The 24,694-nt window shown below is 43.8% G+C and overlaps 1 protein-coding gene and 1 long non-coding RNA gene across 24 annotated transcripts in view; one reads left to right on the top strand and one right to left on the bottom strand.

Annotated features, from left to right (window-relative positions):
* Positions 1-24,694, top strand: part of DHRSX (dehydrogenase/reductase X-linked) — a 337,523-nt gene that overhangs the window by 297,855 nt on the left and 14,974 nt on the right. For 5 of the 12 annotated variants that reach the window (XR_009500312.1, XR_009500314.1, XR_009500320.1 and 2 more), the window contains 4 exons: positions 20,768-21,023; positions 21,250-21,509; positions 22,502-22,721; positions 22,908-24,286. The gene's annotated coding sequence lies outside the window, so the exon portion shown is untranslated. Of the gene's footprint in view, positions 1-20,767; positions 21,024-21,245; positions 21,510-22,501; positions 22,722-22,907; positions 24,287-24,694 lie in introns of all 12 variants that reach the window. The other 7 variants (XR_009500315.1, XR_009500313.1, XR_009500310.1 and 4 more) reach the window with 7 other exon arrangements.
* The window catches only part of LOC132357804 (uncharacterized), a 90,616-nt gene continuing 76,814 nt past the window's right edge, over positions 10,893-24,694 (bottom strand). For 6 of the 12 annotated variants that reach the window (XR_009500322.1, XR_009500321.1, XR_009500326.1 and 3 more), the window contains one exon: positions 22,132-24,276. This is a non-coding gene — a long non-coding RNA (uncharacterized LOC132357804). Of the gene's footprint in view, positions 11,321-22,131; positions 24,277-24,694 lie in introns of those variants that run through there. The other 6 variants (XR_009500331.1, XR_009500332.1, XR_009500327.1 and 3 more) reach the window with 5 other exon arrangements.

Raw genomic sequence — 24,694 nt, 5'->3', positions numbered from 1 at the left:
GTGGAATCGTTAGTTGTAGGTGCGTTTCTGTGTGTATAACACACACACATACGTATATAAACATCCATCCCTTTACCACACACACACAACTTATACAGACATACACACACGCACTAATATACTTTGTCTGTTATACTTCATTAAAAGCATAACTATTAAAGTACATTTAGTAAAAGTATATATTTTACATCTACTCATTGGACAACCTGTCTCAGTGTATTTTGAAATATTTATCATACACAACTTTCCCCAGACAGGTGAGGTCAGAAAGCTTATTCTTTTTCATTCCAATGTAGCAAAAGCGGGACATTAAGAAGACGGTGATTAATTATCGCATGTCCCCCAAAGGGCCAGATTCTTGCATTTGGAACCATTTCCAATGTAATGTCTCTTTCTTTACCCTGGAGCCCTGCCCACAGACCCCTGGGATGGGAGAAATGGGCCTTTTGGTATCACACATGCAGAATGATGTTTAACCAAATATCCCAGTGCCCCATGACTAGTCAAGTTGAAACACGAAATTAACCCTCACGGGTCTTCCACAGTTTCCTTTCTCCTCTAATCAGTGAGAAAGATGGAACCCTGGAAAACTGCAACAGCTCAGACATTAAGAATAAGGAAAAACATTGGCAGGCATTCTTTTTAGGGCTTTTTTTCCCCCTATCCTGTAAGGGCTAGCGAATCCTGGGTGGATTTATTTTGTTCTCATTTTTGATGTTTGCTTTAAAATTTTGGAAAAGTGAATTATCAGTAAATGGATTTTTAAGTTTTAAATAACAGTCCAGATGTTTACAGATACAGTCCTCTGCATGCAGGGGTCAGAAAAGGCTCTCCAGAGACAGCTAAGCTAACACCTGAAAGGGAGTAGGAAGTAGCCAGCCACGAGGTGGAGGGCAGTAGAGGGGCCATACAGGAAGACCGGTTCTTCTCTTAAGAATCTGAAGAAGTTCAGGCTGGTTCAGGGCAGATGCAGGCAAGGGTCTGGGGTTGGGGAATGTGGATCATAGAGGGGGAGTAGCTGGGAGAAGAGAGAGATGAAATTTGGGCAAAAGGCAGGGATTCTATCACCAAGTGGCTGATTTTCCATGTTAAGCCATTTAAGTCCTTTAGTCTTAACCTATCAAGTGACAATTGTGAAGTTTCTGGCTGCACCTGGGAGATATTCAGGCTGGAATCCTTACAGTTGGGTCATCTGTCACGCCTTCAGGTGTCCTGCCTAATACCAGCCCGCAGTGGACTCAGGTGTTGTATTTGTCAGGGTTCTGCAAGGAAACAGAATCAGTAGGATCTAACTATCTATCATCTATCTATCTATCTATCTATCTATCTATCTATCTATCTATCTATCTATCATCTATCTGTCATCTATTCATGTATCATCTATTTATCCATTCATCAATCATCTATCTATCCATCTATCCATCATTTATCTACCTATCTACTCATTTATCATCTATCTATCTAATCTGTCTCTATTATCTATCTACCTATCTAGCCATCATCTATCTATTATCCATCTATCTATCCATCCACCTTTCATCTACATCTGTGTATCTATCTATCTGTCTACTCTGGTATCTATCAATCATCTATCCATTTATATCTATATCTGTACCTCTGTCTCTCTGTATCTATTATCTATCCACCTATCAATCATCTACCTATATCTATACCTATACCTATATCTATCTATCTATCTACAGAAAGAGAGAGAGAGAGATTTATTTTAAGGAATTGGCTCATGCAGTCATGGGGACTGGCAAGTCTAAAATCTCCAGGGTAGACCAGCAGGCTGAAGACCCCAGGAAAGAGCTGATGTTGCAGCCGAAGCCCAGAGACTGTCTGCTGGCAGAATTCCTTTTTGCTCAGGGAAGATCCAGTCTTTATTCTTTTGAGGCCTTCAACTGATTAGATGAGGCCCACCCACACTAGGGAGGGCAACCTGCTTTACTCAAAGTGCACCGATTTAAAAGTTAATCTCATACCAAAAAAACACTGTCACAGAAACATCCAGAATCATGTTTGACCACAGATCTAGGTACTGTGGCTCAGGTACATTGACCCATAAAATCAGCCATCACATACCTACTCCCCATTCAGGAAGAGAGAGAGCCATGACAAAATGACCGAAGACTTGGCTAGGGGGCAAGAGCCCAAACCTCTCAGACACACACTTCATTGCTGTGCTTCCTTACTCGACAGGGCTATGCCTCATTAACAATATTCCTTGCCAAGCCAAATGCCTGATTTGGTAAAATTCCCACATGTTTCTGCCTCATTTGCTTGGCATTTTATAGTTGCTTAAAGGTACGGACATCACCACCTGTTCTGTATCCTAATGGACCCATGTACAGCCTTCCTCATAAAGTCTGAAAAACATGATGGCGCACCCTGGTGCATTTTGTGGCAAAACATATTTTTTGTCCACGGATTATTTTTGCAGGAATGAGGCAAAAGATTTCAGAGACTACTTCAGGCTTCTCAAACTTTACTGTGTCCATGATTCCCTGGGGGGGTCTTGTGAAAATCCGATTCTGACCCAGCAGGTCTGGGGCAGGGCTGAGATTTCTGCATTTCTAAGAAGCTCCCAGGTAAGGCTGATGGTGCTGGTGTATGGACCACACTTGGAGCATCAGCGGATAGACCTTCATCCTCCGAAAACCCCAGACAGTGCTGAACTAGGCACAAACAAGTTTCTTGATTTCTGGTCTCTATGGAGCGTCTTCACCTGAGCTTCTGTAAGTCCGTGTGTATCCTCTAAGTAAGGTGTTGCCCAACCTCCTAGAGGCCAGGTGCGCTGGAAAGTTGTGGCCACCCAGGGTGTCTTCTGGGGCGTTAGCTTTGTGTAATCAGGCGAGAAGCTCATTCAGCACATGAGATCACATTATGGCCAGCGTGTGCACGTTCCCAAGGCTTCGACCAAAGTATTCGCCCCGATTAAAATGCTCTCGTGGTGTGGCATGAAGAGGCAATGAGCCAGGCAGCCAGGATGGAGACACAACTTAAGTAAACAGACTCCTACCCGCTGTCAAAAGTCCAGGCACACAAAACCACTCATAACACCCAGCTACGCCCTCCACTGCCTTCATGTGCCTCGTTGACAACCAACCAAAGGGCTACAGTGTGTCTTCCACTCCTGCCTTTGCAGAATTATTTCAGTGCATTGGTCTTGAAGAGGATGCATGGAAAAGAGAAACAGAAGGCATGGCTGTGTGGACGAAAATATGTCACCTGCCATATCAGTAAACAAAGGACGTTGAGGCCATCAAGCCCTCAGCCACTGCAGCCGCCCCCAGTGGTGCCCCCTGAGGGGACTCAGGATGGGGAAAAACAGGATCCTGGCCCCAGAGAGTTAAGGTGCACATCAGAGGAATGATTTCAATGAGCCCAGACTCTTGCATCTTCCCATACATAGAAAAGCGCTACATTCATTCTCTTGAGACGTCTGGTTTCTTTAATAATCTTCTGATATTCGGACTGGCTGATTTTTGTTGCAAAAACCCCTATCTACCCTGGCTACTCCCTGACCTCTTTGGAACAGTCCCCCAGAGCTACCTGAGAGGCTGTATCCCAGGCTTAAGTCCTCAGTAAGGTCATTAAATAAAACATCATTCTCACCTTTTAGGTTGTGCATTTTTTTCAGTTGACAGCTGATGGCAGAGGACCGTGACCAAATCCAAGGAAGGAAAAATAATGAAATCAGAATTTGGTGGGCTGTGTGGAAATCTATCTTCGTTTATGTGGACCAGGCCATGGCCAACCCCTAGAGCTCTGAGCCCATATACCCGGCACTGCTGACTTGAAAAACCCTAAAATTAACCCCAAATTCTATTCCTCTAGAGTCCGTAGTCATGCATGTGAAAATTAAATTATATTAGCTATTAATATAATTAACTTATATGAGCTACCATTTTACGGGTACCATGTGTATATTTATAAGTCTGTATATTTAATATATTTAATTATATTTATATAAAATATATAAATATATATATATATATATGATTTCCAAAATTGAGAGGGAATAGATACATATGACTCCAAAGCTGTCTCCAAAACTGACATAGAATAAATTCCTGTTGCGTTAAGCCACCCGGTTTGGGGTATTTTATTACAGCAGCCCCAGGAAAACAAATGCCCAACGTAAATATCTCAGCAGAGGGAAATATCACGTAAATACAAGCATAGCTTGTATAGACTATACCTGATAGACTGTAACTTGGTGATTTAAATGCTTGTGATGAGAAATAGGAGAAAAGTCGGGGTACAGATTTCTCCGTGTTTACTGGGAACTATTTTCAGCAGCGGGCCTGGGGGTGTGTTCGCACAGGTTTGCTTTGGAAGCGTTTCTGGTGTGGTTTGCAAGCCGCCACTCGTGAAAGCCACGCTGGGACCTCACAGTTGGCGGGAAACTGTGCTGTGATTTCTGATGGCTCCAGAGCTACCCGACGCCTTATGTGCTAACCACTAAGAAGCTAAGGAAAGGGAGGGGTCCTTGCCTGGGTCCGGCTGGACCCACGCCCAAAAGTTGGCTGCATGATATTCAGCGCACAAAGCAAGGAGAGAAGCCCTCATCCCCGGCAACGGGCACAAACCCTGCTTGCTTTGTGCGCTCCACGCCCAATCGCCAACATTCCTCTTCGAAAGTGTCGACTTGGGAAAAAAAAAGCACAGCGTGAGAGTTGTGAGTTAAGTTTTATTTGGGGCAAAATGAGGACTGTAGCCTGGGAGACAGCATTTCAGACAGCTCTGAGAACTGCTCCAAAGAGGTAGGAGGGGAGGTCAGTATAGATGTGATTTTGGTGAAGGCAGGGGTTGGGGGGTACCTGCAAGCACATACTTTTGCAGAAGGTTTCTGCTCGTCTCGTGCAGGTTACTGCTAGTCACGCGGAGCAGATGTCACCAGGAAGGATTTTAGTGCTTTTCTGGATACGAGGAGATGCAAGCATTGGGCTCATAAAACCGTCTCCTGAAAATATCTAACTATCTGAAGACCTGTCCCGCCAGTTTTTCCCAGAGCACAGAGTTCCTCATTCCTGGTCTCCACCCTGAACTGCTTTCCGGGGGTGTTGAAGGTCAGCAGCTGCAGCGGCTCTTGATTTAATCCTCGTAGAGGTAGATGGCAAGTGCCCATTTGTAGTTGGCAAAAGCAACATGAGAAAAGTACTCCCCCAGCCCCCTCCTAAGTCACCCTCATGAGCAGCTAATGGAGGGCGATAACAGAGTGAAAAACCAGTGTGTATTACATGCCCACTGAGTACCAGTGGCTCCACTAAATGCTTACAATGCTCTGTTGACAAAGGGATGGTGCAGCTCCCATTTAACAGGTTAAGGAACTTAAGTTTAGAGAGATTAAGTAATCAAGTCAGGGTCCCTCCACTGACCAGAGGCAGAGCTTCTCCTGTTTACCTGAAAGACTCCAGAATCCTCTTCTGTGATCACCTGGTGACCATGGTTCCAGGAACAAAGGGTCTAAACCCACCTGCCTCCAAATCAAAGATGGTGCATGGCAGAATCAACCTCGTAGGTCCTGAGGTCCCACAGACCTTCTCTTCCTCCTTCCTTGGTTCACCTTCTCTCATGTATTAATTCAACAAGTATTTATCTATGAAGGGGTTCTCTGTGCTGGTCACCATTCTGGCTCCAGTGAACAAGCCAGGTCAAGTCCCTGCTCAATGCCCCTCCCGGGGGGAGAAGCAGACAGTGAACGGAGATGCAAGGAGATGAAACGTACAATGTGTTTTTTTACAACACGGTCGGGAGTGTTCTGAGGTAGAGCGGGGAGAGGACAGACCGACCAGAGGGGCCCTTGCAGCGTTGTGGCCGGAGAGGGCTTCTATGCGGGGTGACGTTTGTCCAGAGACCTGGGTGAGGTGAGGAAGGGAAAGGACAGCTGTGCCCCAGCCAGGAGCAGACTGTGCGGATGGTAGAACAGCGATGGTCCAGCACGGAGGGATGCAGCTCGAGCAGGCGTGTGTGCAGGAGGCTGAGGTCAGAGGGACTGGGCAGGTCTTGTTATCTTACTTGGATTTTGGAGTTTATCATGAGTGAGATGGGAGCCACTGGAGGTTTTTTTCGGATGGAGCCCATGCTGGTGGTGGTCTACCCGCAACTGCTGGGAATTCCTTGCCATTTCCATGAACAGCGACCTGTCTTCCAATGCAAGCCCTGACTCTTGGTTGGATACCTGCCCTGCTTGCTGGAACACAGGGGGCCCATGGGAGAGACAAGCTGCAAATCTGGGAAAGGCACATAGCCCCGCTGGTAACTACTGAACACAGGGTATAAATACCCCAGCTCACACACCTCTCAGCCAGGATCACCCGAGGGAAGTGTATCTATGGAGCTTCTCAGAGCATCACCATGATATTACGCTCCAGTCACCTGGGTGTGGCTGGCCTGATAATTCCCCCCTCCTTGGCTACTTTCCTTCCTTGTGTGACCTCCCCATCCCACTACTGGAGCTCCCTGCCCCTCCCTGCGTTCAACCCTCAACCCAGGCTCTGCTTCTGGGGGAAGGTCAGTTGCGAAACCTGACCTGGGTACAAACAGGATCAGTCTGACTGCTGTGTGGACGACAGTGATGCAGGAGGGACTGGTGGCAGGTCCCGGATGTTGGAGTGGTCCGGGGACAGATGTCCAGCGTCTTGGACCAGGCAGGAGATGGAGGTGGGGTGATGAGAAGCAGGCTTACTGGGGACTCGCTGATGAACGGCGTAAACAGATGGAGGGAATCTGCGTGGTTATCTGGGCTTCTCTTTTCCTCGCCGAGGCTACCCTGTTCTTGATGGTTCTGTTTCTTCTCGCTCTCTCGCCTTGCATTCTCCAGCTCTCCCCCATACCCACCACCTTGATCTGGCTCATTAACAGTACTGCAGAATTTAATTCAACGCAGGGCTCTTGTGGAGCATGGTGTAGGCGTTAGACACTCACCCAGGTACCAGGGAGACAGAAATTAGTACTTCCCATCCAAGGTGTGATGAACAGATGCATCAAATAATCGGGATACAGTGTAAAACTGCACCACGTCTGTCTGATGTGAAGACAAGTTTGGGAAAATAAAACTTGTCTTTTCTGAGTAGTGTTTTTTTTAATTGGAGTAGAGTTGATTTACAATATCGTGTTAGTTTCAGGTGTACAGCAAAGTGAATCAGTTATACATATGTATACATTTTTCAGATTCTTTTCCATTATAGGTTATTACAAGATATTGAATGTAGTCCCCTGTGTTATATAGTAGGTCCTTGTTGTTTATCTATTTTTATATAATAGTATGTATGTGTTAATCCCAAACTCCTAATTTATCCCTCCCTGCCCTTTCCCCATTGGTGACCATAACTTTGTTTTCTATGTCTGTGGGTCTGTTTCTGTTTCGTAAATAAGTTCGTTTGTATCATTTTTTAGATTCCACATATAAGTGATATCATATGATATTTGTCTTTCTCTGACTTACTTCACTTTGTATGATCATCTCTAGGTCCATCCATGTTGCTGCAAATGGCATTATTTCATTCTTTTTTATGGCTGAGTAATATTCCATTGTATATATGTACCACATCTTCTTTATCCATTCATCTGTTGATTGGGTTGTTTCCATGTCTTGGACATTGTAAATAGTGCTGCTATGAACATAGGGGTGCATGTATCTTTTCAATTTAGAGTTTTCTCTGGATATATGCCCAGGAGTGGGATTGCTGGGTCACATGGTAGCTCTGTTTTTAGGTTTTTAAGGAACCTCCATACTGTTCTCCACAGTGGCCGTACCAATTTACATTCCCACCAACAGCATAGGAGGGTTCCCTTTTCTCCACACCCTCTCCAGTATTTATTGTTTGTAGAATTTTTGATGATGGCCATTCTGACTGGTGTGAGGTGGTACCTCATTGACGTTTTGATTTGCATTTCTCTAATAATTAGCAACGCTGAGCATCTTTTCATGTGCCTGTTGGCCATCTGGATGTCTTCTTTGGAGAAATGTCTATTTAAGTCTTCTGCCCATTTTTCGATTATGTTGTTTTCTGTTGTTGAGTTGTGTACACTGTTTGTATATTTTGGAAATTAAGCCCTTGTCGGCCCTATTGTTTGCAAATATTTTCTCCCAGTCCATAGGTTGACTTTTCATTTTGTTAATGGTTTCCTTTGCTGTGCAAAAGCTTGTAAGTTAGATTAGGTCCCATTTGTTTATTTTTGCTTTTATTTCTATTGCCTTGGGAGACTGACCTAAGAAGACATTGGTGCGATTTATGTCAGAGAATGTTTTGTGTACATTCTCTTCTAGGAGTTTTTTAAAATTTACTTTTATTTATTTTTGGCTGCACTGGGTCTTCGTTGCGGTGCACGGGCTTCTCATTGCAGTGGCTTCTCTTGTTGTGGAGCACAGGCTCTAGGCGCGTGGGCTTCAGTAGTTGTGGCATGCGGGCTCAGTAGTTATGGCTCGCGGGCTCTAGAGCGCAGGCTCAGGAGTTGTGGCGCACGGGCTTAGCCACTCCGCGGCATGTGGGATCTTCCCAGACCAGGGCTCGAACCCGTGTCCCCTGCATTGGCAGGTGGGTTCTTAACCACTGCGCCACCAGAGAAGCCCTCTTCTAGGAGTTTTATGGTGTCATGTCTTATATTTAAGTCTTTAAGCCATTTTGAGTTTATTTTTGTATATGGGGTATGGGTGTGTTCTAACTTCATTGATTTGCAAGCTGAGTAGTGTTTCTGAGTGTCTGTCTTTATATAAAATGCAATGGGTATATATTTATATTTATCTCCTGAAGCATAAACACACACACACACACATACACACACACACACATAAATTATAAATAGTTGCCTTCTAATTAACTGAAGTAGGTTGTCTTGCAGTGTGAGCCTTCAAGAAAATAAAGATGTTCATCAGAAATGGATCAGCTATACAACTGTCATGTGTATAACACATTGTAATTTTCAAGGGACTGTATAATTTAGCTCATTTGTCTCATTTAGCCTCATCTGTGAGGAGGCTACATCACTTCATCATCAAGATAATCTTCACCACTGTCATCACCACCACCACCACCACCACCATCACCACCACCACCACCACCACCACCATCATCATCACCATCATCACCATCACCATCATCACCATCACCATCATCATCATCACCATCATCACCACCATCATCATCACCATCACCATCGTCATCACCACCACCATCATCACCATCACCATCATCATCACCATCATCACCACCATCATCACCATCACCATCATCACCATCATCATCACCTTCATCACCACCATAGTCATCATCATCACTACCATCACCATCATCTCCATAATCACTGCCATCACCACCACCATCATTACCACCACCAACAGTATCACTATCATCACCACCACCATCATCCTCATCATCACCATCCTCACCGTCATCATCACCATCACCATCATGTTACAGACGTTGAGCCTCGTCCAAGGTCACAGAGCTAATAATTAATGACACCATCACTCATACACAGACCTTCCCAAAGCAAAGCTCTCTCTGCCCACTCCCCCTACCACATGCCAGGAACCTTCCTCCAAAGACAGATACGGCCTGCCCTTTGCTCTCCTCCTCTCCTCTTCTTCCTACTTGCCCCCTGAAATGGGAAGCCATCCTCCTGCACCATGAGGACAGGGGCCGTAACTAGGGGTGGAGGAGTAGGGAGATGCAAGGACCCTGCTTTCTGAGGACTGACACCAGCCCTGGCCACATTCCTCGGGGTCACCTTTACGTGAGAGGGAATCACGTTGCCATCATTTTTGAGCCCTGTTGTTTGAGGGTTTCTGTTCCTGCCAGCCCTAATCCTGATGCAGTCTTCAAGCGCCACAGATCCTGCAAACCACCCCCTTCTCCCATATCGTACGCACATGCCAAACCCCCCAACCTAACTACTCTGAAGGCAGCTCAGCCATTTCCATAATCTGATTTGCTTTTAATCTGTGTTGGAAAGGATAAAAGCAATGGCCTTCGAGGGCAGACCTGGGCCAAAACCACCCAGCTGCACCAGGTAAAAACTCTGGGGATAAGTATTTGTTTGGAAAGCACTGGCTTATCGTGAGGCATGTCTAGGAGAGCTATTAAGCAATATTTTAAAAATCCAGTTTATTCTAAAGTGCATATTTTCCATCTCTGGCCCAGGTCCAGCCAGCAAAGAAAGGCAAGCTTTGGCTTGTGGCTTCTTTTATTCCTCATCCCAAATTGATCATCACTGATAAATGAGATCAAAGCTTCCAGACCATCAGCCCGTAAAGGCCCCTGGGAAAGGGAGTGTTAAGCCCTCATCGGAATCCAGCTGGACATGGGCGTGGCTGGCCCAGTGCCCACGAGGGCATCATTGTATCTCAGCCTTGCCCTGTCGTGACTGCATGGTCTTTTGGCATGGGGGATGCAGATCTGGGAGGACCACAGATCCTAGGAATAAGTCCAGCATCTCAGAGGATTTTTCTGACACAATGAGATGCCAGTTATCAGAGGCAGTAAGCCTTGAGGCTGGATGATGGCTTATGTCAGAGGGAGAAGTTCTTTTTTCTTATTGAACTATAGTTGATTTACAATAATGCATTAGTTTCAGGTGTCCAGCAAAGTGAGTCAGTTTTTTTTTTTTTTGCAGGTTATTTTTCCTTATTATTACAAAATATTGAGTATAGTTCCCTGTGTTATATAGTAGGTCCTTGTTGATGATCTATTTTATATATAGTGTGTATCTGCTAATCCCAACCTCCTAATTTATCCCTCCCCCCCCTTTCCCCTTTTGTAACCATAAGTTGTTTTCTGTGTCTGTGAGTGTATTTCTGTTTTGTAAATAAGTTCATTTGTATCATTCTTTTTTAGATTCCACATATAAGTGATATCATATGATGTTTGTCTTTCTCTGTCGGACTTATCAATACTTCACTTAGTATGATCATCTCTAGGTCCATCCATGTTGCTGCCAATGGCGTGATTTCATTCGTTTTTATGGCTGAGTAGTATTCCATTGTATATATGTACCACATCTTCTTTATCCATTCCTCTGTTGATGCACATTTAGGTTGCTTCCATGTCTTGGCTATTGTCAATAGTGCACGTAGGGGTGCATGTATCTTTTCAAATTATAGTTTTGTCTGGATATATGCCCAGGAGTGGGATTGCTGGGTCATATGGTAGCTCTTTATTTAGTTTCTTAAGGAACCTCTGTACAGTGGCTGCATCAATTTACATTCCCATCAACAGTGCAGGAGGGTTCCCTTTCCTCCACACCCAGGAGGGGCCCTTGTTGATCACCACTGAGCTGTGCTGCAGGCTGCTTGGTGGCCCGGAACACGTCCCTAGAAATTCGTAGAAAGGGGGGTGCTGATGTTACTGGACACGGAAAAGCCTGTGTGGTAGGATGTTTATGCAACAGACATCTGGGAAGTACGTGAAGATAGTCCTACCCTTGATGTTCCAGTGGCCAGTAGGGCACGTCAGAAAAGCATGGAGTGCTGGCTGTGGGCTGCTTCCTAACGGTACTGTGAGCAAAGCCGGCTCAGCATTTACCGAAGAGAGACATCTGGGTCTTTCGTGCCAACAATTTAAATTAGTCTTGCAAAAAAGCAAGGATTTAATCCAATCCAAAGAAAATTGGATTAGGGGAAGAGCATTTTGTAAAATGCTACTGGAAACTATTCCAGAAGGCGAAGCACAATCCTTGTAAAAGAGTTTTACAGGAGTGTAATGAGATGGGGGGGGGGGGGTGTACACACAAGAGGTTTATTGTGTGACTAGAGTGAGATAGATGCAGAGAAATCATGGGACTTGGTGAGGTGTGCTCAGGGGGAATTTAATAGATGCTCTAAGAGAAATCTATACAACTCATAAGATATCTTCAGTGTAGGACTTCCCTGGCGGTTCAGTGGCTACGACTCTGCACTTCCAATGCAGAACGTGGGTTCAGTCCCTGGTCGGGGAACTAAGATCCCACGTGTGGTGCAGCATAGCCAAAAAAAAAAAAACCCAAACAAAAAAATCTTCCGTATGATTGCAATATTAAGTTAATATCACTCTGTGTTCGTTCGTCAATCAGTATGATTCTTTCTCTCCGAGTACCGCTGATTTTACCATCAGGCTTTATCATCTTAAAACATGCAGATGTGGGTATTAGTCAGCTGAGGCTGCTGTAACAGAACAGCCCAGACTGGGCAGCTTAAACAATGGAAATTTCTCACAGTCTGGAGGCTGGGAGTCTGAGATCAGGGCATGGACAGACTCGGTTCCTGACGAGGCTCTCTTGTTGGCTTACAGATGCCACCTTATCTACGTGTCCTCGTGTGGTGGAGAGAGAGACAAAGGAAGAGAGAGACAAAGCGAGACAGACCCCATACCATATTATAACCTCATTTCACCTTCATTACTTCTTTACCCCAAATACAGCTACTCTGGTGGGTTAGGGCTTCAGCATATGAACTTTGAGGGCATATACATCCGTCCATAGCAACATGGCTTGAGATAAGCATGCAGGATTGTCAGAGCCCAGCAGGGGCATCTCAGCTCCCTACCTCGTTCCATTTCTGAATGGGAACCTTTCCCAACAAGGCTGAGAAACCTGCCCGTTGAACAGTCACCCCCCACTGCTCCCCACGTTTGTAGAGCCCTTCATTTCCCTGAGGTCGGGGCGCCCCTGCTGTGCCCCTAAGCCCCGCTCCTCAGCATTCCCGCCCACGTCCCAGCTGCCAGACCCTGGCTTCAGTGACTGAGCCTCCCTCTGGTCCCAGAAGGCCACTGGCCGCCCGAGAATCAGTTCAGCGCAGGGAATCCACGGCCACCAGCCCCCGAGGGGAGGTGGAGTAGAAATCCCCCAGCCCCCCTCGGGCAGCTGGCTCACAGGTGCTGTACAGGGCACCGGGGTTTCCAGAGCAATGAAGTCCAACCGCCCCACAATGCTGCCTCAGACTCTGCATGTGGGGGAACCCCAGCCAAGACAATCAGCAGAGCTCCTGGAAAACTAAAACCCACCCTGGATAGTTACCCAAGAGGAAAAAAAAAAAGCAAACACCTTTGGGACATCAAACTCCATCCATTCAACACCTATGAGAAAAGTCAGCTTTATTTTACTTTTTTAATTTTTGAATTCTATTTATTTTTTTATACAGCAGGGTCTTATTAGTTATCTATTTTATATATATTAGTGTATGTATGTCAATCCCAATCTCCCAATTCATGACACCACCACCACCCACCCCCGCTTTCCCCCCTTGATGTCCATACGTTTGTTCTCTACATCTGTGCCTATTTCTGCCCCGCAAACCGGTTCATCTGTACCATTTTTCTAGGTTCCACATATATGCATTAATGTATGATATTTGTTTTTCTCTTTCTTACTTCACTCTGTATGACAGTCTGTAGATCCAACCACATCCATACAAATGACCCAATCTCGTTCTTTTTTATGGCTGAGTAACATTCCATTTTATATACGTACCACATCTTCTTTATCCATTCGTCTGTCGATGGGCATTTAGGGTGCTTCCATGACCTGGCTATTGTAAATAGTGCTGCAGTGAACATTGGGGTGCACGTGTCTTTTTGAATTATGGTTTTCTCTGGGTATATGCCCAGGAGTGGGATTGCTGGAGCATATGGTAATTCTATTTTTAGTTTCTGGGGTTTTTTTTTTTAAACATCTTTATTGGAGTATAATTGCTTTACAATGGTGTGTTAGGTTCTGTTTTATAACAAAGTGAATCAGTTATACATATACATATATCCCCATATCTCTTCCCTCTTGCATCTCCCTCCCTCCCACCCTCCCTATCCCACCCCTCTAGGTGGTCACAAAGCACCGAGCTGATCTCCCTGTGCTGTGCGGCTGCTTCCCACTAGCTATCGGTTTTACATTTGGTAGTGTATATATGTCCATGCCACTCTCTCACTTTGTCCCAGCTTACCCTTCCCCCTCCCCGTATCCTCAAGTCCATTCTCTAGTAGGTCTGCGTCTTTATTCCCGTCTTGCCCCTAGGTTCTTCATGACCATTTTTTTTAAGATTCTATATATATGTGTTAGCATACTGTATTTGTTTTTCTCTTTCTGACTTACTTCACTCTGTATGACAGACTCTAACTCCATCCACCTCACTACAAATAACTCCATTTCGTTTCTTTTTATGGCTGAGCAATATGCCAGTGTATATATGTGCCACATCTTTATCCTTTCATCTGTCAATGGACACTTAGGTTGCTTCCATGTCCTGGCTATTGTGAATAGAGCTGCAGTGAACATTGTGGTACATGACTCTTTTTGAATCATGGCTTTCTCAGGGTATATGCCCAGTATTGGGATTGCTGGGTCGTATGGTAGTTCTATTTTTAGTTTTTTTAAGGAACCTCCATACTGTTCTCCATAGTGGCTGTATCAATTTACATTCCCACCAACAGTGCAAGAGGGTTCCCTTTTCTCCACACCCTCTCCAGCATTTGTTGTTTGTCGATTTTCTGATGCTGCCCATTCTAACTGGTGTGAGGTGATAGCTCATTGTAGTTTTGATTTGCATTTCACTAATAATTAGTGATGTTAAGCAGCTTTTCATGTGCTCCTTGGCCATCTGTATGTCTTCTTTGGAGAAATGTCTATTTAGGTCTTCTGCCCTTTTTTTGATCAGGTTTTTTTTTTTTTTAATACTGAGCTGCATGAGCTGTTTACATATTTTGGAGATTAATCCTTTGTCTGTTGATTTATTTGCAAATACTTTCTCCCATTCTGAGGGTTGTCTTTTCGTCTTGTTTGTAGTTTCCTTTGCTTTGCAAAAGCTTTTAAGTTTCATTAGGTCCCATTTGTTTATTTTTGGTTTTATTTCCATTACTCTAGGACGTGGGTCAAAAAAGATCTTGCTGTGATTTATGTCAAAGAGTGTTCTTCCTATGTTTTCCTCTAAGCGTTTTGTAATGTCCGGTGTTACATTTAGGTCTCTAATCTATTCTGATTTTATTTTTGTGTATGGTGTTAGGGAGTGTTCTAATTTCATTCTTTTACATGTAGCTGTCCAGTTTTCCCAGCACCAGTTACTGGGAAAGGCTGTCTTTTCTCCATTGTATATCCTTACCTCCTTTGTCATAGATTAGTTGACCATAGGTGCGTGGGTTTATCTCTGGGCTTTCTATCCTGTCCCATTGATCTGTATGTCTGTTTTTGTGCCAGTACCATATTGTTTTGATTACTGTAGCTTTGTAGTATAGTCTGAAGTCAGGGAGTCTGATTCCTCCAGCTCCGTTTTTTTCCCTCAAGACTGCTTTGGCTATTTAGGGTCTTTTGTGTCTCCATGCAAATTTTAAGATTTTTTTTCCCTAGTTCCGTAAAAAATGCCATTGGTAATTTGATAGGGATTGCATTGAATCTGTAGATTGCTTTGGGTAGTATAGTCATTTTCAGTGTTGATTCTTCTAGTCCAAGAACATGGTGTATATCTCCATCTGTTTGTATCATCTTTAATTTCTTTCATCAGTGTCTTATAGTTTTCTGCATACAGGTCTTTTTTCTCCCTAGGTAGGTTTATTCCTAGGTATTTTATTCTTTTTGTTGCAATGTTAAATGGGAATGTTTCCTTAATTTCTCTTTCGGATTTTTCTTCATTAGTGTATAGGAATGCAAGAGATTTCTGTGCATTAATTTTGTATCCTGCTACTTTACCAAATTCATTGATTAGCTCTAGTAGTTTTCTGGTGGCATCTTTAGGATTCTCTATGTATAGTATCATGTCATCTGCAAACAGTGACAGTTCTACTTCTCCTTTTCCAATTTGTGTTCCTTTTCTTTTTCTTCTCTGATTGCCATGGCTAGGCCTTCCAAAAGTATGTTGAATAATAGTGGCAAGAGTGGACATCCTTGTCTCGTTCTTGATCTAAGAGGAAATGCTTTCAGTTTTTCTCCATTGAGAATGATGTCTGCTTTGGGTTTGTCATATATGGCCTTTATTATGTTGAGGTAGGTTCCCTCTGTGCCCACTTTCTGGAGACTTTTTATCATAAATGGGTGTTGAAAATTGTCAAAAGCTTTTTCTGCATCTATTCAGATTATCATATGGTTTTTATTCTTCAGTTTGTTAATATGGTGTATGACACTGATTGATTTGTGTATATTGAAGAATACTTGCACCCCTGGGATAAATCCCACTGTGATTATGCTGTATGATCCTTTTAATGTGTTGTTGGATTCTGTTTGCTAGTATTTTGTTGAGGAATTTTTCATCTATATCCATCAGTGATATTGGTCTATAATTTCCTTTTTTTGTAGTATCTTTGTCTGGTTACAGGGTGATGATGGCCTCATAGAATGATTTTGGGAGTGTTCCTTTCTCTGCAGTGTTTTGGAAGAGTTTGAGAAGGATGGGTGTTTGTTAGTTCTTCTCTAAATGTTTGATAGAATTCACCTGTGAAGCCATCTGGTCCTGGACTTTAGTTTGCTGGAAGATTTTTAATCACAGTTTCAATTTCATTACTTGTGATTGGTCTGTTCATATTTTCTATTTCTTCCTGGTTCAGTCTTGGAAGGTTATACCTTTCTAAGAATTTGTCCATTTCTTCCAGGTTGTCCATTTTATTGGCATAGAGTTGCTTGTAGTAGTCTCAGGATGCTTTGTATTTCTGCGGAGTCTGTTGTTACTTCTACTATTTCATTTCTAATTTTATTGATTTGAGTCCTCTCCCTCTTTTTCTTGATGAGTCTGGCTAATGGTTTATCAATTTTGTTTATCTTCTCAAAGAACCAGCTTTTAGTTTTATTGATCTTTGCTATTGTTTTCTTTGTTTCTATTTCATTTATTTCTGCTCTGATCTTTATGATTTCTTTCCTTCTGCTAACTTTGGGTTTTGTTTGTTCTTCTTTCTCTAGTTTCTTTAGGTGTGAGGTTAGATTGTTTACTTGAGATTTTTCTTGTTTCTTGAGGTAGGCTTGTATAGCTATAAACTTCCCTCTTAGAACTGCTTTTGCTGCATCCCATAGGTTCTGGATCATCGTGTTTTCATTGTCATTTGTTTCTATGTATTTTTAAATTTCTTCTTTGATTTCTTCAGTGATCTTTTGGTTAATTTAGTAGTGCACTGTTTAGCCTCCACGTATTTGTGGTTTTTACAGTTTTTTTCCTGTAATTGATTTCCAGTCTCATAGTGTTGTGGTCAGAAAAGATGTTTGATATGATTTTTTTAAATTCTCTGAGGCTTGATCTGTGACCCAAGGTTTGATCTATCCTGGAGAATGTTCCGTATGCACTTGAGAAGAAAGTGTATTCTGCCACTTTCAGGTGGAATGATCTATAAATATCAATTAAATCTATCTGGTCTATTGTGTCATTTAAAGCTTGTGTTTCCTTATTAATTTTGTTTGGATGATCTGTTCATTGGTCTAAGTGAGGTGTTAAAGTCCCCCACAATTATTGTGTTACTGTTGATTTCCTCTTTTATAGCTGTTAGCAGTTGCCTTATGTATTGAGGTGGTTCTATGTTGAGTGCATATATAATTGTTATATCTTCTTCTTGGATTGATCCCTTGATCATTATGTAGTGTCCTTCCTTGTCTGTTGTAACATTCTTTATTTTAAAGCCTATTTTATCTGATATGAGTATAGCTACTCCAGCTTTCTTTTGATTTCCATTTGCATGGAATATCTTTTTCCATCCCCTCACTTTCAGTCTGTATGTGTCCCTAGGTCTGAAGTGGGTCTTTTGTAGACAGCATATATATGGGTCTTGGTTTTGTACCCATTCAGTGAGCCTGTTTCTTTTGGCTGGAGTATTTAATCCATTCACTTTTAAGGTAATTATCAATATGTATGTTCCTATTACCATTTTCTTAATTGTTATGGGTTTGTTTTTGTAGGTCCTTTTCTTCTCTTGTGTTTCCCACTTAGAGAAGTTCCTTTAGTATTTGTTGTAGAGCTGGTTAGGTGGTGCTGAATTCTCTTAGCTTTTTCTTGTCTGTAAAGCTTTTGATTCCTCCATCAAATCTGAATGAGATCCTTGCTGGGTAGAGTAATCTTGGTTGTAGCTTCTTCCCTTTCATCACTTTAAATATATCCTGCCACTCCCTTCTAGCTTGTAGAGTTTCTGCTGAGAAATCAGCTGTTAACCTTATAGGGATTCCCTCATATGTTATTTTTCCCTTGCTGCTTTTAATATTTTTTCTTTGTATTTAATTTTTGATAGTTTGATTGATTAATATGTGTCTTGGCCTGTTTCTCCTTGGATGTATCCTGAATGGGACTCTCTGTGCTTCCGGGACTTGATTAACTATATATGTTTTGGTTTTTTGGCTGCGAGGCATGTGGGATCTCAGCTCCCTGGGCAGGTATCGAACCCACACCCCCCTGTGCTTAAAGGTGAAGTCTTAACCACTGGACCAGCAGGGAAGTCCCCTGGGAGCAGTGGTTTTTGGTGGTGGGTCTCAGCTGGCCTGTGAGATGGGGCCGAGGGTGGACAGCCCTCACCTCCGTGCCCCTCACATCTCTCTCCCTTGCTGATGGGCATCTCTGCCCGCATCCAGCAGGGGCACCCACGGTGAGCTCTGTGGGGCACAGAGCAGGGATGGAGTGCAGGCCATCAGAACACCTGCCGTGCTCCCCCCTCTACTCGCCCATTTAATGGGTCATCTGTTGCTTCCCTGATCAGAGAAATGAGAATCTGCTCATGTAAGTTACTCTGCAATCCACTCGGCTTTCCGTACATATTTTATTTTTTATTGGAGTATAGTTCATTTACAATGTTGTTAGTTTCAGGTATACAGCATAGTGATTCGGTTATCCGTGTACCTATTCTTTTCCCATTTAGGTTATTACAAAATATTGAGTTCTCTGTGCTACACAGTAGGTCCTCGTTTTTCTCTATTTTATATATAGTAGTGTGTGTATGTTAATCCCAAACTCCTAATTTATCCTTCCCCCACCTTTCCCCTTTGGTAACCATGAATTTGTTTTCTGTGTCTGTGAGTCTGTTTCTGCTTTGTAAATAAGTTCATGTGTATTATTTTTTAGATTCCACATATAAGTAATATCAGATGGTATTTGTCTGACTTACTTCGTTTAGTGTGATCATCTCTAGGTCCATCCATGTTGCTGCCAATGGCATTATTTCATTCTTTTTATGGCTGAGTAATATTCCATCGTATACATGTACCACATCTTCTTTATCCATTCATCTGCTGATGGACAGGTTGCTACCATGACCTGGGTATTGTAAATACTGCTGCTATAAACATGGGGGTGCCTGTATGTTTTTGAATGATGGTTTTCTCAGGGTATATGCCCAGTAGTGGGATTGCTGGGTCATATGGTAGTTCTATTTTTAGTTTTTTTAAGGAACCTCCATACTGTTCTCCATAGTGGCTGCACCAACTTACATTGCCACCAGTGGTGCAGGAGGGTTCCCTTTCCTTCACACCCTCCCCAGCATATATTATTTGTAGACTTTTTGATGATGGCCATTCTGACCTGTGTGAGGTGATACCTCACTGTACTTTTGATGTGCATTTCTCTAATAATTAGAGATGTTGAGCACCTTTTCATGTGCCTGTTTGCCATCTGTATGTCTTCTTTGAAGAAATGTCTATTTAGGTCTTCTGCCCATTTTTCGATTGGGTTGTTTGGTTTTTTGTTGTTGTTGAGTTGTATGAGCTGTTTGTAGATTTTGGAAATTAAGCCTTTGTCGGTTGCATTGCTTGCAAATATTTTCTCCCATTCTGTAGATTGTCTGTTCATGGTTTCCTTTGCTGTGCAAAAGCTTGTAAGTTTGATTAGGTCCCATTTGTTTATTTTTGCTTTTATTTCTATTGCCTTTGGTATGATTTGTGACAGAGAATGTTTTGCCTATGTTCTCTTCTGGGAGTTTTATGGTGCCATGTATTATGTTTAAGTCTTTAATCCATTTTGAGTTTATTTTTGTGTATGGTGTGGGGGTGTGTTCTAACTTCACTAATTTACATGCATGTCTCCAACTTCCCCAGCACCACTTGCTGAAGAGACTTTTTCCCATTGTGTATTCTTGCGTGCTTTGTCAAATATTAATTGACCGTAGGTGTGTGGGTTTATTTCTGGCCTCTGTTATTTAAAGATACAGTAAAACAGCATAAGAACTGAGGAAGATTGGGAGAATCCACCTACAAGTCCAGAGCTGAGTGAGAGCACAGAACAGCATAAGGCATCAGTGTTGAGACACCCACAGTGGATTATGCAGCTGTGGTCAGCTGAATAATGTCCCCGAAGATGTCCATGTTCTAATCCCCGAACGTTGTGAATATGTGAACTTACGTAGCAAAAGGGAGTTGGCAGATGTGGTCCAGTTAAGGACCTTGAGATGCACAGGTGACCTGGATTTTACAGGTGGTCCAGTGTCATCACATGGGTCCCTGTAAAGAGGACGTCAGAGGAGTATTTGATTACAAGATGCTGAGCTGCTTGTTTTGATGATCAAGGAAGGGGCCACAAGCTCAGGATGGCAGACGCCTCCAGAAGCTGGAAAAGGCAGGAAATAGATTCTCCCCTGGAGCCTCCAGAAGAAACCAGCCCTGCAGATCCCTTGATTTTAGGGCTTTGGGCTTTAAAACTATAAGACGGCACATTTTTGTTCTTTTAAGCTACCAAGTCCTTGGTACTTTCTTAGAGTAGCCACAGGAAACTCAGACAGAATCCAGGGATGTTAAGCAGGGGGACAGCTGACACTTTCAGGGAAACAACGACTTATGAAGATTTGATGACTAGGACAGATGAGAAGTAACACAGGGAGAAAGATGTGTTTTTCAACCTGTTGATTTGCAGGACTGAGCATCTCCCTAAGAGACCGCAAACTCCGGCAAAGGAGCACTCAAGTGTCTTCGGCTCGCCTTCCAAAGGGCAGCAGTATCTCTACCTGCTGCCCCATCTGGCTCGACCCGTGAGCAGCAGCTGGAGGAGGGTTGCTGCGTCAGGTGTGACCCCACGCCTCTGCAGGGTTCCCCTCTCGTTGCCAACATCCCGGCATGCAGAACACAGTGCAGGGATTCGGATGCACCGTGGCTTACATTCCGGGGACACGGTAAGGAGCTTGTTAATCAATTACCGTCTAATTCTGATGGATCCAGAGCCGCTCCCCCTTCCCTCCGAAGCAGACGCTGGAGCTGAAATGGTTTGTGCACCTACGTAGACAATGTGGTTTTACTTCATCTCAGTAGATACAGTGGCAGCTCCTTTTCCCTCCTTGTCCTCTGTGTGGGCTGCTGAACGGCCTCTTTTTTCATCACCTCTGGGTCTTCTTCAGCCAGGCTCTCCATGAATAACGCCTGAAAAAGAATGCACGGCCAAGGAGCACTGCACCGAGGTCAAGGCGGCCGAGGCTGAATCGCTGGTTTGTCTGCAGGGGTTCTGCATTGCAATTGCAATCGAACTTCAAAGCCCCGGCGGGCGGTTCCTGCAGCAGGAATGCAATCGCCACGTCCAACCTTCAGATCTCGGGTTGCAGAAGAGGCAGCCCACCCTCAAGCCTTTGCAGCCCAAGAGAAAGATGCTTTCCACTGCGGGGCTGGTAAGCTGTGCCTGTGAGCGCCACGCTCCACCCCCCTCTGTGCACCCTTATGCAAAGCACTAGCCTCTTCACTTTCTCTGCAAGATGGGAGGCTTGTGAGCTAAATTATGTGCCCCTACAGCCCATATGTTGAAGCCCTGACTCCCAGGACCTCAGAATGGGGCTGTATTCAGAGATAAGGTCTTTAAAGAAGTGATGAAGGTACAATGAGGTCACTAGGGTGGGCCCTGATCCCATAGGGCTGGGGTCCTTATAAGAAGAGGAGATCAGGACACAGACACACACAGAGGGACGACCCTGGGAGGACACAGGGAGGAGAGAGAGGCCTCAGGAGGAACCAGCCCTGCCCACACCTGGATCTCAGATTCCAGGACTGGGAGAGATACATGTCTGTTATCTAAGCCAGCAAGTCTGGAGTATTTTGTTACAGCAGCCCAAGCAAACTCAACACCAAGTTGAGTTATAACAAGCATTTATATCTATCTACCAAAGTTTATATATAATAGACACCCAAGTATTCACAAGTATGTGAGTGTATACCAACTGTATATATAAAATATATCCTAAGTGGTGAGAATCATAACAAAACATGTTCAGATGCATATGTTTTGTTAACTGCCAACTGTATTTTCATTTAAAAAATGGGAGGGTATAAAGAAATCTTTAGTTTTTGAACGTGGGTAAATAGAAGGCAAGATGTTGTTTTCTGGATTCTACAGAACTCAGGCACTGTGTGTGTACATGGGAGTCCCTCTGTGCGTGTTTGCATGTGTCTGAGTCTGTACATGTATGTGTCTTTATGTGTTTCCGTCTGAATCTCGTCTGTGTGCGTGCAGGTGTGTCTCTATGTGTGGGTGCCTGTGTACGATAGTGGCATGTGCACCCAGTTTTGGGAGGTTGCCTGGAAGGTGGTTAGTGATGGAGATGGGACCTGTGACGCAACTGGCAGCTCAGAAAGTTAATCCAGATTTGTGTCATTGTCACCGACATAGTGAGGATCTGCCGGTTCCTGTATCCTGAATCTCCAGGAGAGGAGCAGACCGCTTCCCAGGGGAATCTGAGTCAGCTAAGTAAATGCTGCAGCCGTTTGATGGAGACATCAAGTGATTTCTATTGGGGAACCTCTGAAAAATAGTGTAAAGCCATTACCTTCTTTGAACAGACCATCTGTCTCCTGGTATCACTGAAAAACAGCCATCACAGCCAAGCCTGGTCAGTTGCTAATCAAGGACATGAGTTAATAAGGCAAAATAATTAGATGATTAGTGTCATGACCTACCTGTTAAGTGCCCATCTTATTATATTCTAATGCCTATAATCACCGTCTCAAATGTTCGGGGGTAGAAAAATCCAGCAATGACACTGTCTGATATGGATTCTCTGATATTTTCTTGAAAGAACCAAGGGACTCGAACGCAGGAAGCAGTGCCACTCGAGGATGTCAGGGCAGCGCCGACAGCCTTTAATACGTCAAGGATTCAGCAGTGTCCATCACAAACCTTTCCTTCTCTCTGATTGCCTGAGATTTTTGTCACGAGATGTCTGGGATCCTGATGAGTCACTAGGGACGTGAAATCGTAACTAGAAGAAACGCCACCAAGGAAACAATGTGTCACAGGTCAGCGTATGTGGTCCACCCTTCCTGACAACATCTCACAACCACAGAACGGACGGGACGCCTGTGTTATCCCGACGTAAATATGGACCCCAGGAGAAACCAGCTCTTTGGACCCACGGTAACTGTTCCTGGGAGGGCATTATTGGGGGTGGATTTCCCAAGATGCTGCTTACGAGTCATTCCTCGGAAAACCCGAGATTGTAGAGAACACTGATGCAGATCACAGGATGGGGATGACCTAAAAATGGACCCCAGGGGAAAAACAGTTAAGTGGGGTTATTATGGCTCTACCGGTCCGACCAAATAAGGGATGGTGGATTTATGATCAGATTCTGAATTCTAGAACAGGAAGGGATCTGGAATGAACAGAAGTGCAGACGCCCGGGGCTCAGCAATGTGCAGGTTTGTCACGACTGTTTCTGGACCCAGAGGGAACCGGGTAAGGATGGCAAGACTCATCAGGGCTGTCCCCACAGGATGTAAGGTCTACTTAGCAACTGGCCCCTCCCTCCCTGGGGCCATGTGTCATTACTCAGCCCGTGGGGGTCAGGGTAGTTCAGAGGGTACTTGCTGAGGTTGCAGACCTGGAGATCCAGGATTTGGGGGAAGTTGGTGCCGAGAAGTGTCCCTTCCTTTTCTTCTCTTTTCCACGAGGAAGCTCAGCTCATCCGCGGGTGTGGAAAGCTGAGAATGAGCTTCAGACCTGCAGGCTGGCTCAGTGTCCGTGAGGATGGATGTCCCCCTCACCAAGCACCGCAGGGAGGCACAGGGTCATCAGGGAAGGGCTTCGAGAAGCACGAAAAGCCGCGTGGACGGACCCCCGGGGATGGACATGATGACGAAGGTGATGTACTGTCTGTCCACGGAGCATCTCCCGTTTCCTATCACAGGGTCCTACAAGCGCCTTTTCATTTCCTCCTGTCCTTAGGGTGTGTTTCTTAATACGGATGAGCGTTTGAAATTAGGTTGTGATGTTTGTCTGATTTTGGTGCCCCCTCCCCTTGAAGGTGGGCTCTGTGGAGCAGAGGTGGGATCTAACTCACTGTGACACGACAGCGTCCAGCCGGTCTCCAGCGATGGGGTCCTGAGGAGGAGTCTTAAGGAAAGTGATACGTGGCCTTCAACGTCTTTAGTCTGAAGGGAAGCAGCCTCGAAGAAAGTAATATTCATGTCTGCACTACGCTGTATTATATGTGTGTGTATCTAATAAATAACTATTATAAATATGGCAATATGATACACATACAATATGATTTATAATATACAACACGCATATAGAATGTAAAATGTATAACATTTTACAGCATGACAGTTAACACATAAGGTATAATTTTTAAGTTGTAATGCATAGTATGTATTATATATTGTGTACACATATTATAAATTATATGAGTATAATTGCATATATTATACATTATATATGAGTATATCTTAATACATAATAGGTGTATGTATAATGTATAAATATATGTATTTATACTTATATATTGGTATATATTAATATATGTGTATATATGAATATAATGTATAGACATATACAACAGAATATATTATACATTCTAACAAA

Source organism: Balaenoptera ricei, chromosome X (assembly GCF_028023285.1).
Source record: "Balaenoptera ricei isolate mBalRic1 chromosome X, mBalRic1.hap2, whole genome shotgun sequence".
In the NCBI taxonomy this organism is placed as follows: Eukaryota; Metazoa; Chordata; class Mammalia; order Artiodactyla; family Balaenopteridae; genus Balaenoptera; species Balaenoptera ricei.
This window is presented reverse-complemented; position numbering and strand designations above follow the sequence as displayed.